The sequence below is a fragment of the Ischnura elegans genome, chromosome 12 (assembly GCF_921293095.1).
Source record: "Ischnura elegans chromosome 12, ioIscEleg1.1, whole genome shotgun sequence".
In the NCBI taxonomy this organism is placed as follows: domain Eukaryota; kingdom Metazoa; phylum Arthropoda; class Insecta; order Odonata; family Coenagrionidae; genus Ischnura; species Ischnura elegans.
Genome location: NC_060257.1, coordinates 71,932,880 through 71,948,280, shown reverse-complemented (window position 1 = coordinate 71,948,280; position 15,401 = coordinate 71,932,880).

The following is a 15,401-nucleotide window of genomic DNA, read 5'->3' as shown; positions in this document are numbered from 1 at the left end:
AAAAGAGGCTAGAATTCTCGCCTGATGTAGTGGCCATTGAGGGTTTGCCTCCTCAAGATTCTGAACAGCGGTATTATATCTACTGTCACTTTAAAAGAAGGCCAACAACATTTTTCACTCATCATCATTAGTCAACAATCCTAAGATTGGTTTGACGCAGCTCTCCATTTCTCTCTCCTATCCGCTAATCTCTTCATAGCTACATATTTATTCTCTTTTACATCCTTTATAACCTGTCCTATATAACTCATTCGGGGCCGTCCCTTGCCCTTTTTCCCTTCCACTTGTCCTTCAACGATTGTCTTCATCAGACCATCGTGCCTCAAAATGTGGCCAACTTAGTTGTCCCTTCTTCTGCTTAATGTTTTTAGGAGGCTTCTCTTTTCTCCTACTCTCCTTAGCACTTTCTGGTTACTCACACGGCCAATCCATTTTATCTTCATCATTCTTCGGTAGCACCACATTTCGAATGCTTCCACTCTTGACTTCTCTGCTGCTGTCAACGTCCAAGCCTCGCTTCCATAGAGAAATTAATCCAATTTTTGAGCACTATCTGGACCCCATCATCAAATGCGACGATAACAAATGGCTTTATTTCAGTCATTTTATAATTTTTTCACTACCCTGAAATATCTAATGATTTATGAAGCAAAATGAAAACTCTGACTGTCTATTTTAGCATTTTATATAAAGTATTAGATGGGGGAAACATGCCCAGCGCCCCTTTTGGTCATTAGGCTAAAATTAAATGAATGCAATGGCCTGCTCTTACACAGTTATATTAATAAATTACAAATTATAGGAAAATGGCCCTAATCAAGATGCAAAAGTGGAATAATGGAATATCCATTCTTCCGTGGTAACTTCATGCACTTAACAACATTCTCATCTAAAGGCCATTCTCCTAATTCAAGTGATAATTCTGTCACATAAGAACACCCAAGCAATGTTGAGTCGCATGGATTTTTGTACAGGGTTTCACTCCTAAAAACTTATGCGCAATGATTAAAATATTTCCTATTTGTATGTGACAGATGTTTTTCACTATGACATATTCAGTTTGATAATGAACTGCGCTGCAATTATCTGGTTCATAAATAGACAGGCAGAATTCATCACTGTTAACAAATTTGTACTGATGACAGTCAGCATATTCGTCAATCAATGGTCCATCACTGTTCTTTTTTCAGCACAAAGTTCATTTTTGCAGTCACAACCTTGGCAGCAAAGTTTCCAACCTCTTTCTTTTCCAAATAGCCTCTATAGAATTGGGACAAGGGTCGGTCATGTTTCCTCAATCCTTTCTTAAAAGTTTGCAAGAAATTTTCAAATGGGAAAGCACTAAAATAGTCCAAAGTCCCAAACAGTCTAGCATCATCAACCAAATGTATAAGCCCATGAACATTATGAGATACAAACTGTCTGCCACAAATATTTCCAAAAGTTTCCACAAAGTGATCTAAAAGTAACATAGCATAATTATTATGTTTATTTACCAATGACTTGCTGGTTAATATTCTCAGAGCCACGTGAAGAGTCATGAAATGTTGAAATAATATAGGATGCAAAACATTTTTCAATACATTGCAGCAAGAATACAAAGCAAATCGCCGCAGTTCTGTAGCTTTCCATTTACCAACATTTTCTATTGGCTGTGGCCTCCGAGCAAATTCTTTCACAATATATGGCCAATAGTTTCTCTGAAATTAATTTCACTTTTGCCCTGCTGAGTCTTACATTACATGGGCCTTTCACCCACATCAAAATAGTTTTTTTTACCACCTCTATGCATACCAAATGCATGTAGTCCAAAGGAATTTGAGAAACAACCCCAAAATTGAGGATAGAGCTTATAATTGAATCACCCATATGATATTCTTCTTGAGTTTTTAACCTAAAGCTTTCATCAGTTCTTTTGGCACTGTCTCTTTCCAAGTAGCACATTCTTTTGCTTTGAAAGTCTCCTTCTTTAATACATTTGCAGCATCCAAAATAAGCATTATGTGCTTTGGTTTTTAAAATAAAAGATTTAGCAAGAGCATCACATATAATTGAATGGAGGTAAACATTCTATGATTTGCCAAAGCATTCAAATCCATTTTTGATCAAATCATTCATTTCTTTTACAAATTCATTGAGGAACACATTTGAGTCCCTTGGCTTTGAATAACCATGGTATAAGCCGATAACAAATATTTTCTTATTAGGGATAACACAGCCTAGAATTGGCCATAGCTGGCTTGTATTAGATTCTGATAGAGACAGGCAATAAATGCCTACTTTGAGTTTGATAACTGACACAAAAGCAGTACCCTCAAATTCAAAAGTCTCTTTTAATCCATTTTTAATTCCAAAATGGCAATAAGTACCAGGATGCATGTCAACTAATTCGGTAAACCTTGGCCTTTTTAAGAGTGTACGGGGATCTTTTGGGAGTGAAACTCCAATTAATTACTTTTTAAGAATTTGAAGAAGACCACTTAATGCTGACTGGGGAATTGAATAATTTATAGCCCATTCAGCAAGTTCCGACTCAAATTTACTAGTGGAGTAGTTTTCAGAAGATTTTTTGTGACATCATTGTGGTTAAAACTAACACTTGCCGCATCAGGGTTATCATTGCATTCTCTATCACTGAGAAATGCCGAATTATCACTAGAACAATTATCACTGTTAACTTCTTCAGCATTGTCAACATGCATATTTTCTGAATTATTTGATTGCTCATTTGGAGAACACATAGTTATTTCAGTTCCATGAACAATAGCTGCGCTGCGCTGGACCCCTCACTTGATGTTCGTGACGTGGGCCAACCGGACCACCTTCTGTTGTAGAAAATGTAAAAGTTTTCAATTGCTGATTTGACTTGTTTTACGTTTTTCTTTGCTCTTTTGTTTTTTTTTGGCTGACTGGGTTTTTATCGTGATTATTCCCTGTATGAGTCTAGTCTTGTTCTGCGCTGCGAAGAAGCAACAAATAAATTCATGTTGAGATAAGTCGATCTTTCATTACGGAACCTCAACATGGTAGCAGAGCGTGGCTCCTTGCGTTCCTTGGTTGCTTAAATAGTCTTCGTTGCTTTCAATCGTGTTTTTTCGCGAGTTAAATAACGTTTTCGCGCCACGTTCTCGTTTGGACATTTGCTTGGTTGCACTTGTGAACGAACTGTTTGCTGTTAAGTGTAAAGCATGGAGCTCCATGGAATCGAGAAGTTACGCGGTAGTGAGAACTGGACAATTTGGAAATTCTCGGTGAAAAATGTACTACGAGGTATTGAAAATGCATACGAGGTCTGCACTGGAGAGGTCTCAAAACCAGAGGTTGTGGGAAGCAATTCATCCTCTAATGAGCGCACTTCCTATGATGCAGCGTATAGAGTTTGGGACAAGGCGGATCGAGCGGCATGCCAAGTCTTGGTAAGGTCTATTGAATCTAAAGTGGCTGCTCTTCTCGTCGCGTGTGACTCGGCGAGAGACATGTGGTGCAAATTGCATGCTGTATTCGAACAACAGACTAAACAAGCTGCTCACACTGTTCAAGCGGAATTTTTTGGCTTCAATATGAGCCTCGCCGACGATATGGTCACTCATATCGCGAAGTTTGAAGGGTTAGTCTTACGAATGCAGCAGTTAAACGTGAAGCCGGATGAGTCATCGTTGATGGTTAAGTTACTGGACACATTGCCCGACGAGTACGAGAGTCTGAAACAGGCATGGTGGGCGAGACCTGAAGATCATCAGACCTTCGCAAATTTGGTGGCAGTGCTGACTTCTGATGAAATACGTCGTTTGAAACGAGCTGAAAGAAAGGAAGAGGCAGTAGCACTGATGACTGTAAAATCTAAAATTCAGGGAAATAGCAATTTTTCCACTTATGCCGCAGGTTCAAGTAGAAAGAAAGGGGAATCTTCACGAGAGAAAGTAAAAGATCAAAGGAAAATCAAGTGCTATGGTTGTGGTGGACAAGGGCACATGAAAAAGGATTGTCATAGTTGGAAACAGAAGAGGGTACAAAATAAATATAGTGCGCCAGACCGTAATGATGAGGCTGATCAGGCTTTCATTAGTGAACTTTTGAATGCAGAGACTGTTGGTGATATGTGGGTTGTAGACACCGGTGCCACCGATCATGTATCTAACCAGAAAGAATGTTTCTCTTCTTTTGAACAGTTTTCAACGCCATTGAAAATACATATTGGCGACAAATCCACAATGGATGCACTAGGTAAAGGGACAATCAAGTTTGAATCCTGTGTTAACGGTAAATTGCTACCGTGTCGCATGGAGAATGTACTATATGTACCCACTGCCCGGAGAAATTTGTTCTCTGTTGTTTCCGCCCTTGATAAAGGCTTGTCTTTTAAGTCGTCGAAAACTAAGTGTGAATTTCTTAAAGACGGTGTAGTGAAAGCTTGTGGCGTCCGGTATGGACAATTATTCAGACTCCACATCCGTGTGCTGAAGTTAGATGTAACGGGTGCCAACGAGATGAATGTAGCATCGAAAGACACACTACAAATTTGGCATGAGCGTCTTGGTCATCAAAATAAAAGACATGTCCTGAAGTTTCTCAAACAACGGGGAATCGAAGCTACTGAAGGTGAAAGTTTTTGTGCCGCTTGCGTTCAAGGTAAGCAGCACAGGAGTAGCTTTCATTCAAGAAGTCAGCGAGCCAAAGAACCTGGGGAGTTGATACACGCTGACATCTGTGGGCCGATGGAGTGTGAGTCTCTGGGTGGAGCACGTTACTTTCTATGCTTTACATGCGATTACTCGAGGTTTCGCATGGTCTACTTTCTGAAGGAGAAGTCAGAAACTGCACAGAAGATTACAGAAGTGTTACAGATCGTGAGGAATCAATGCAGACGACCTGTGCGTGTATTTCAATGCGATGGTGGTCGAGAGTTTGTCAATCATGAGGTAGAAAAACTGTTAAAGTCAATGGGTGTGGATTTCTGTGTCTGCAATCCATATACGCCAGAGCAAAATGGTTGTGCAGAGCGTAGTAACAGGACTGTGGTTGAACTCGCTCGCACTATGCTATTAGCAAAGAATTTGCCTAAAACATTGTGGGCAGAAGCAGTTAATACGGCTGTTTATGTTCTCAACCGAACAGGCCCAAGCAGTGTGGATGGAAAAACACCGTATGAGATCTTTACAAGGAAAGAGTTTCATTTAGACAAACTTCGGGTTTTTGGTATCAACTGTTACATTCACATACCAACAGTCCGTCGGAAGAAATGGGACCCAAAGAGCCAGCGTGGGGTTTTTGTGGGGTATTCTCAGAATATAGATGGATTTCGAGTGTGGATAAAACCTGGAAACAAGATAGTTCGGAGTTGTGACGTCGTATTTGAACCTGAGACTTGTGGGGGGCTGCTGACGTTATTTCCAACTGACGTGCATGATGAGCTGGAGCCTTCAAATGATCCTGAAGAGGACTGCGTTACTGAACCCACTGATAAATGTGAGAGAAACCTACGGGATCGTTTGAAAATCAAACCACCTGAACGCCTCATTGAGTCAATGTTAGCTGAGGTTGATGAGCCAAGCAGCTACTCGGAGGCAATGAAATCTGATCAGCGATTACTCTGGGAGAAGGCTATGGAGGAAGAGATGGCTGCCTTAAAGGAAAACTTGACCTGGACCCTCACAACGCTACCTGGTAATCGCAAATCCATCTCTAATCGATGGGTTTACAAAGTAAAACGTGCAGATGATGGTCACATTAATAGATACAGGGCTCGACTTGTAGTGCGAGGGTTTAGCCAGCGAGAAGGAGTAGATTATAGTGAAACTTTTAGCCCTGTTGCCCGGCTCGATACTATACGAGCTGTATTAAGTATTGCTGCCAAGGAACACATGCATTTGGCACAATTTGATGTTAAAACTGCTTTTCTCAATGGGGTTCTTGACGAAGAAATATTCATGAAGCAGCCAGAGGGGTATGATGACGGCACTGGCAGAGTCTGCAAGCTTCACAAAAGTTTATATGGGCTAAAGCAATCCCCCCGGTGTTGGAATAAGTGCTTTAAGGAAGTTCTTAAGGACTTTGGACTGTGTGAGAGTGAAGCAGATCCTTGCTTATTTTATGGGACAAATTGCCATGACAAACTGATAGTGGTCATTTACGTTGATGATGGACTTGTGGTAGCATCAAATAAACATAAAATTACTGAATTTATGCAACGTTTAGAAATGGAGTTTAAAATCACTAGTGAACCAGTGGGATACTTCTTGAACTTACACATAACTCAAAAAACAGATGGTTCAATCTTCATAAACCAAAGTTCTTATGTGGAAGAGGTGCTGCAGCGGTTCAATATGGCTGAAGCAAATCCAGTTTCTACACCAATTGAACAGTATTTGAAAGAAGAGGAAAGGAAGGATGCTGAGAAAACAAGTGCACCTTATCGAGAGGCTGTGGGCTGCCTGTTGTATCTGGCTGTTGCTACTAGGCCAGATATAGCATTCTCGGTGAACTATGCATCCCAATTCCTTGATAACCCAGAGGTAAGACATTGGGGTTTAGTTAAACGGATTTTGAAGTATTTGCAGTACAGTGTGTGTCGCTGTCAACCACAGAGGCTGAGTACATTGCTGCTAGTGAAGCCGCAAAAGATGCTGTCTGGTTGAAGAGACTCTTTGACGAAATTTCCCCATTAAAGTGTCCCCCGGTGTTGTTCTTTGATAACATTAGTTCTATTAAGCTTGCTAAAAACCCTGAATTTCACAAGAGGTCTAAGCATATTGATGTACGTTATCATTTTGTTCGTGAACAACTCCAGAAACGACAATTATCAATTGAGTATGTTCCAAGTAAAAATCAAGTTGCAGATGTTTTTACTAAGCCTGTTCCAAGAGTACCATTTGAAAATTTGCGTTCTTTATTGGGCATGTGTGAACTTTAATTTGAAGTTGAATGTGAATTATTTATTTGGAATGTAAGGGTTTTCTTTTAATTTTGCTACTGATGAAGTAAGAGTCATTTTTGAGCAAAAGAGATGTTATTGATATTTGATGTATTTCTTTTGTTTGTTATTACAGCAATGTAAACTTTTTGGGGGAGTGTTGTAGAAAATGTAAAAGTTTTCAATTGCTGATTTGACTTGTTTTACGTTTTTCTTTGCTCTTTTGTTTTTTTTGGCTGACTGGGTTTTTATCGTGATTATTCCCTGTATGAGTCTAGTCTTGTTCTGCGCTGCGAAGAAGCAACAAATAAATTCATGTTGAGATAAGTCGATCTTTCATTACGGAACCTCAACACCTTCCACTGCCCTAGTCACTTCTCTCGGGGACAAAACTGTATGAATATTAATCACTTCCACCGAACCAGCACTTTGAAACTGGCGAACGTGAACTCTAGCCCTTTCTGCCGCAATAGCGCGGTCAGTGGCAACCCTTAAAGTAAACTCTTCAAATTTTAGAGAAAATAATTGTTCTTTAAAGCTCAAATTCCTCATGCCGCGGAGCACTTGCCTCAAAAGGGCTTGGTCGAGGTTGTCGAACTTGCAGTGTTCGGCCAACTGTTTAAGATCCACTAGAAAATCTTTAAAGGCCTCATCCGGCCCCTGCATGCGGGCATCAAATTTATCCCTCTCAACCCACACACACGCGGTAGGAATAAAATGGCTAGACATTATGGTAATCAGTTCATCAAAATTCTTAGTCCCCGGCCGGTCAGGAGCGCACAATTTTTTTGCAATCTCGTAGGTGTGAGGACCAGTACACGATAAAAGCACAGCCCTTTGTTGGCTAGGTAAAATCACATTATGTGCCTCAAAATAAAACAGTAATTGCTCTTTAAAGTCCTCAAATTCTTCTGCATTCCCACTAAAATTTGGGACCATACCGACGTTTATTAACGGAGCACATGCCGTACCCACGCCACCAAGTTCGCCAGTAGCCATTTTAAATTATATCGGTTTAGAGTTCACAAAAAAAACGCAAATCACAGAAAATAGATAACTAACAAAATAGAGGTATTTTCATCCCATAAAATGATCACTTTAGGCCCTCTTGTCCACAGTATCAGTTCAACAACGAGAACCCCTTAATGTGCAAACACAAAAAGTTACAAATCCATATCTATGACGAAAATTTAAGCAAAAAGCGATCACACATCAATTGAAGCCAAAAATTCAAGCGATGATAGCAGCAAATACACACGCCAATCAGGCAAAAAGCAGCAACCAAAATCCGTTTAACACGTGCACACAAGATTCCACCAAACAGGCAAAAATTTAAACGGCAAATAATAAAAAACACATGTAAGAAGCGTTAACAGGCAATTAAATAACACCAAACAGGCTCTTAAATAACACCAAACAGGCAAGAATACTGAGGCACTAAAGTTTTACGACCACGTGGTGAGCACATTTAAAGTTCAAGTTCAGATTCACGTTTTCATTTCACAATTTAAAAAATACTTATTCCAGCCACCAATCTTGCATTCCGCCGCTTCCGATGGATCCCATCTTCATCGCCATTTGTTGGGTCCAAAGGTGGAATGAAAAGGTCTACATCTTAATCAGCCGTTTAATATCACACGATGGCCGCTCTCAGTGAGCAAGTCCGTTTCATCCCGAGTCCAGCCAGGGAGAGCGAGTCATTCCCCAAGCTATCCCATGCGTTACCAAAATTACAAAGCAATACCAATACCAGTTAGTTGATAAAAATTTAGTAACCATAACGCGTGGGGAAAATAGTTCTAGAAACCGCCGCCAATCCACCAATTGGCGAATAAGGGGCTCCAACTCCGGTTCACCCAAAGGCGTGTTTATGGTCGAGAAAAATGTTTTCGGGCGGACTTAATTACTTACTGTTTCAGTACTTTTTTAAAGCTGTTTTTAAAACGCTTTCATGAGATTTTTGTGCTCTCTGGTATGTTAACGAATATGATCAGCATTTTTAACGATATTTCCGCACAATATCGTGTAATTGGTAAACAATTGAACCATCTAGACACAATGATTTAAACATATTAAATCCCCTTATTTCTCTTTAAAATTATAATTTAAAATTCATAAAAAAATTAAACACCTTGTACGGTGTGCCTATGACCGGCTTCAGTAAGTGGATCAATTATAATAGTAGATTAAAACTTTCACCTTTACTTAGCAAATAAAATTATCGCATTAATCACAAATAATTATCCTTAATAGTTCCTCACGAATAAAAAATTCGGAGCGACGACGAGTACGATCAAACACCGTTATCAATTTAAATGGTTTCATATTGTTTTCTCACGTTGCCAACGTTACGCGATCTTCTTTAATCACGCATGCCGCAACATGCCCGTGTGGAAAATATGAACTAAATGTCATCGATCTTTACGTTCATACTGTAACTACTCATTATAAATACTTCTTTTCTTGCTTATCAGATAAACATGACGCTCGTTCTCTGTGGCAAGAAATTAAAAGATTGGGTCTCGGAAATTACAGAAATGAACCCATCAACATTAATTTCCCCCTCAATGAGCTTAATACCTATTTTCTAAATAGTTCAACATCGTCCGATTGTATAGACGAGGAAGAGCGTCTCGATGTCAATACTTGCATTGAGCGTGAATTCAGCGATGAAAATCTTTATTTCCCTCATTTTACTCCCGATCTACTATTAAAATACATTTCAATGGTAAATTCAAACTCTATGGGAGTAGATGAAATCAGTATTAAGGTAATTAAAAAGATTCTTCATCTAGCTCTTCCAATTTTGCTGTCAATTTATAATTGCTCGTTAGATTACTAGAGCTAATTTCCGAGGAAATCTGCTCTCATTCAACCAATTAAAAAGAAGCCCAATCCAATAGAAATGTCTGACTAGTTTTCTCAGTGAGCCAGTATCCAGCTAGATCCACCAATGCAAGAGTGGTATGTCTAAGAGCTAAATGAGTCTGTTTGCTAAGACCGATAACTACTCAGAATTTTCCTTCATTAACCAGTTTGCAAACTGATTTAGAAACTCCAGTATGTGTTCAGAGTTCCTGGCTATTGGCTCTTGAAACCTATTCAACAATCTTTGACCTTATAAATAAGCTTATAAAATTAGCTGCGCTACCAGGGATTTTTTTAAAATCCAGCATTGTCACAACATTTAACTGTATGGGAGTAATTAATATAATTAAAAGAAGCAGGCATAACTTAGTAGAAATCCTTAACTGTAGGAATATAAGGAATAATACCTTTGCTATTTCCAAATGGTAGTTTACTGAGACCAAGGAGGTTTTAAATTTACTGGAGGGGCATAACTGGTTCTGAGCGTTGAGCGCAGTGTGGCAGGAATGGGGGTGCTTGGGTAGGAAAGCCTTCTACCAAAACATTGATAATCTCTTAAGAGTCAATGCTAACTATTAGGTTAAATATTCTGTCACGGTCGTTGTTATGTTAAAATAAAATATCCCAAATGAACACATTTAACCATTTTTCTGTCATTATGGGAAGGATTCGTAAAAATATGCCTCTAATTTCTTTTTCCAAGGAAAAATTATTGTCAATGACAACGGTTTGGCTGTGCAACTAGCTTAACAAAAAAAAACATTTTACAAGGGTAAAATATCCATTCCACCGCACTTCTAATGGCAATTAATAAGATTACAACCACAGGAAATCTTATGATTAGGTACCGGTCCCAATAATAGTATGAAAGTATGTTGAAGACGATATATTATTACCATGATATGACTATGGACAGTTTTAATATACACAGTAGTATGACGAACAATTGGAAAACTTCTACGACAATTAAGAAGTAATTGTTGCTTTTTCATTGTATAAACCAGAGGCGATATAAGGAATAGGATACTTGATTATATGCGTACACTGTGTGGGACCAAGTCCGAAAATGGTCAAACCAAGATGGTGGAATTCTGACCACACTTATAACTCGAATGCAGTTCCTCCAGTGTATTTACAACCTCCTTGATTGACACTGACCATGGTTTCGTTACAGCGTAGCATTGTCAAGGTCCACCTTGACTATGTTATGCTGTAATGAAACCATGGTTGGTCTTAATAAGTCATTAAACACTTAAGATAGACAAATTCTTACCACAGAGGCCATAATTGCAGGATTATTTAACTCTTCATTGAAGGAGGCTAGCTCCTCCTCTACACAAATAGGGAATGAAGTTTTCCTGGCCACTCCTGGTTCTTCCGACTGTGAGGATGACAAGCTTTTTTGCTCCAGGGAACTCACTTGTTTCCTTAGAAGCAAAATCTCGTGCTTAAGAGCCTCGATACTTTTAAGAATTTGCAAGATGTCTGAAATTGTAAGAAAATGAGATGGTTATAACTACTCTATACATCAAAATGAACACTTTCAGTAGCTTTGCAATGCTACTAATTCATATACCTCTTCCTGGGAGCCTAGATGATTCCACCTTAGCAGTGTGATCCTGCTGTTCTCTCCCTCTCCCTGCTCCTCCACAGGTTTCCCTGCTTGACTTTCCACAGATGGAAATTCAGGACACACGGCCTCGAGTATTGTTCCTTAGGAACGACAATGGAAGGTCTTTCCTCCTCTGAGCTGCTATCCTCAGTCAGCAACCTCCGCCCGGATCTTTTTCTTCCTCTTCCCATCTTCATCAGAATCCGAGATTGATGAGGTGTAAATGGCCATATCATCCTTCTTTTTTGCTCTCCTAAAAAAGTCTGTGACAGAACAAACTTTAAAATGATGTTTCAAATCTTGCGATGTACAACTTTTGAGTATCAAAGAAATGAAGAAGCATGTATTTCAACTGGTGCTCCCAGAATCCTTGTAAGGGAAAATGTCTCCCAGTCTTCATTAGGTGTTATACTGTTACGGATAGCCTTTTCCATTTTGATGTTAGTGAGGTCTCTCGGCCATTGAACATTTTTTTGTTTACTCATTCACCCACTGCCTTGGTACAACTTCCACAGATCCATTGTGAAATTCTTTTATCAGAAATCTTTTATCAGCCATTTTGAGCTAACTTCTAACTTATATCCTTGAGAGCAATAGCAGTTGTATGATCAAAAACATGAAGAGCAAGTTTTACATTCTGCCTTTCTATGGTTGATGGATACATTGATTTAAGACAGTTTGTTGGCAAATTTCAATAAATTTGCCTTCTCAAGCAGATGCAGAGATTTCAAACTTTTGAAACATGCCAAACCACCATCTATCTCATTACTAAAATCTGGAAATTGTATAACCTCTTCTTTCTGATTAAGCCAGTTGTTACGTACACATTTCAATAGGTGCACACTGTCAAACAGAAAATATAAAGGCCTACATCCAGCACCTGGAGAAGGGTGCAGGTACTTAATTTTAAGTTCTGGTGGATCACTGAAGTAGGATACAGCTTTCTTATTGATGGCGTTATTATCGGATACAATACCTAAAACTTCAAACCCTATTCTCTCCAATTTGAATACAATTTCTTTAAGAAATTTGAAAAGAGCAGGGGCCTGCATGACTTTAATAGGCAGAATATGAGCTTCATGGGTGTATTGTGTATCCAAACTACGAACCATGAATACATAGGCTGCAGATGCACATTCAGTACTGTCATAGGCATGACCCACTATGTTTCCCCCTTTGTAATCCATTTGCGACTTTAAATGGATTTCGTCCATCAAGAGGAGAACTGTTCGGTCTTGTTCCGTTAAAAATGACACTTTTTTCGCTATGTATCCTAGAAAATGCGCAGGAATTTGTTCAAGAACAGGATTGGTAGAAAATCTACCTAATATTCTACCCAGAGTAGCAGGGCTAGGCATAATTACAATTCCACTGCGTCTTAGGAACTTATAGCGGTGAAGAGAAATGGAATGAACTAATGACCATACAACTAAATTATCCCATTAATATCTAGCTCTATTCTTCTTAAATTTTAGCAATGAAACCTGTTCAATCGTAAATTTAATCACATCATTTTTATCTGGACATTTTCAGCTAAATTGTTCAGAGCAGTAAGTGCCAAATCAATACCCAAGTAGCCCCCCATATTGGGCTTATGTCGGACCAATATCGACTGCCAGTGTTCTTATGTCGGCCCTATATTGTCTGCCAATATAGGGCCAATATAGGCTGCCAATATCGGCTAAAAACGCAAAATGTTTCGTTTGGATCGGCAGACTATAGTAGTAGGGGGGTCACTTGAGCCAGATTTCCTCCCCTCCCTTCCCCCACCCCCTCTGACGTGGGGTTACTTGGGCCTGAGTTTCCCCTACCCTCCCCCTCCATTTCCCCACCCCCTCTGTACGGGGGTTACTTGGGCCTGAGTTTCCGTCTTAGGAAGGGTGTCCCCTTCAAGCCGTGATGGCTTCTCCCGCCCCCGTCGTTAGGGTGACCGAGGTGGTCACAGCCCAGCCCGAGCCTCCGCGGACAATCCTCCCCCACCACTGTTAATGACTTGGGTTTTTCGTGGGAGATATTCACCCCCGCCCTTTTTCTTTAGGGCCGATTCCTTTTCTATGGCGAGGCATGGGCGAGTGCATATGTCAAGAAAGACGATGTTTGATTTACCTTAACCTGTGTGGAGTCCTGGCCTTGAATAATATTTCTGTCCTCCTCCCCCTAGCATTGAGCATACGGAGATTTGAGGACTGGCTTCCCCCAAACCCAATATCCGAGACATTCGTGAAACCAAGTCAGCCCCTGCCCAGTATGAGTAACCCTCTTTCTCCGATATCCGAGGCATGCGTCCTCCCTACCGCCTACGCGTTCAAGGAAAGGTCAATACCGTTTGAAATAATAATTCAAAAGTCAATGCTGGGTGGTAGAATTAAATGAAGAACAGTAGCAATTACTATCAATCGATCATTTGATAATATCATGAATTTAAAAATATTTGCACTGTCACCGTGAGAATGAGTGCGACACTACACGGGAGGAAGGAAATGTAATTCATGCATCTCGAAAGAAAAAAATTCATAAAGTAAAACAATGCACTGAGTATATATTTAAGAAATAAGGAAATACAAAATGAGACATAAATTATATGCGGTAAAAACAGAACAATGGATTGGATCAAATTTTTTAAATATTTAAATAGTCTGGAACTTCTCCAACCATAGCACAGTACACTCTATTAATACAACTGTCACAGGTACAAACAAAGTTTGCCATAACATCATCCCATATGTCGTCATAACACCACTCCTCTGGCAGGCTTGGTAATGTTGTACATTCACTAATGTCTGAATATGCATTTTCGTCACTGACGCGCGAATCCACATGCTTATTATTTTCACTGTTATCATTCACTTTGTCACTTTTATTATCATACACTTCATTCTCCCAGTCAATTACAACAGTAGATGCCTGCGAATCCGGAGTCTGTGGAGCGGAAAGGCTGTCGTCTCGATGCCGACTGAATTCTTCGGTTAGTCGTTTTGGAGACCAAAATGATGGCGGAAAAGTTTTTTCTTGGGGTGAAGATCCCCTTTCCTTGCGCAGGACATTTTCTTCACAATCCGAATCATCGGATTCCAGGGTAATAACTTTCACCTATAAAGATAAATAGCATTTACCAATTAGCACACTTCCTAATAAAATGAACAGTAGTGCATGAAATGTAATAAATAAACAATTCGAATACTTACATTTTCGGATGTGGGTGGAGGTGTTCTCGCCCTTTTTCGCCTTAGCGAAAGGGTTAACCTCGGCTTTTTTCTGTGCGCTGTTTTTTTCTCTCCCGACAAACGGTCGCAATATGGAGTTAAGATTTCTACCTGAAAAAGGAGGTAAACGATAACCACTATGAGCAAATAAAATATACACCAGCAGTTTTAAAATAAAAACCATACATAAAATCATGAATGAATAACTATGCAAAATAAATACCACAGATAAAATCACGATTTAATAATTATGTAAAATGAATACCATAAATAAAATCATGAATTTTATAGTTAACTCACCTCATTTGGTTTATCCATAACGCCAGCAATAACATTCCAGCGTTCGTCCTGCATTTTAAATGATACGATTGGCTAAAACTCACAGGTTTTTCCGTGGTGTATGTCTTCGTAGAGTGACTGTGGAGAAATATATGTGCCCGTCCCCACCCGCACCGTGCGTTAGGGCCAATAAGGCACAGGGTAGGGGGAGATGAGAAGGAGTTATGGCATGGAATCGTTGGTTTAGGGGTATTTCCCGTACTCAGGCGAAAGGATTGGCCTGGGAGGGAGACGGCGTCCGTGGGGTGAGGAAGCATAAGTTGAGTTTGAAAGTGGGGGAGAGAGAGATGGGGGTGGTGGTGGCATCCTAGTGACGCTAAGATTTTCGTCATACCTTTGTGAACCCTCGTGGAGACCATTGGAATTTTCCCCGGACCTGCACCAACTTGTTTGCTGCGTGGAGTAGTGAAGGCGCCCGTATTTGTTCCGAGAGCATCTTTTCATCGTATCCTGATACCGAGTGTGTGCT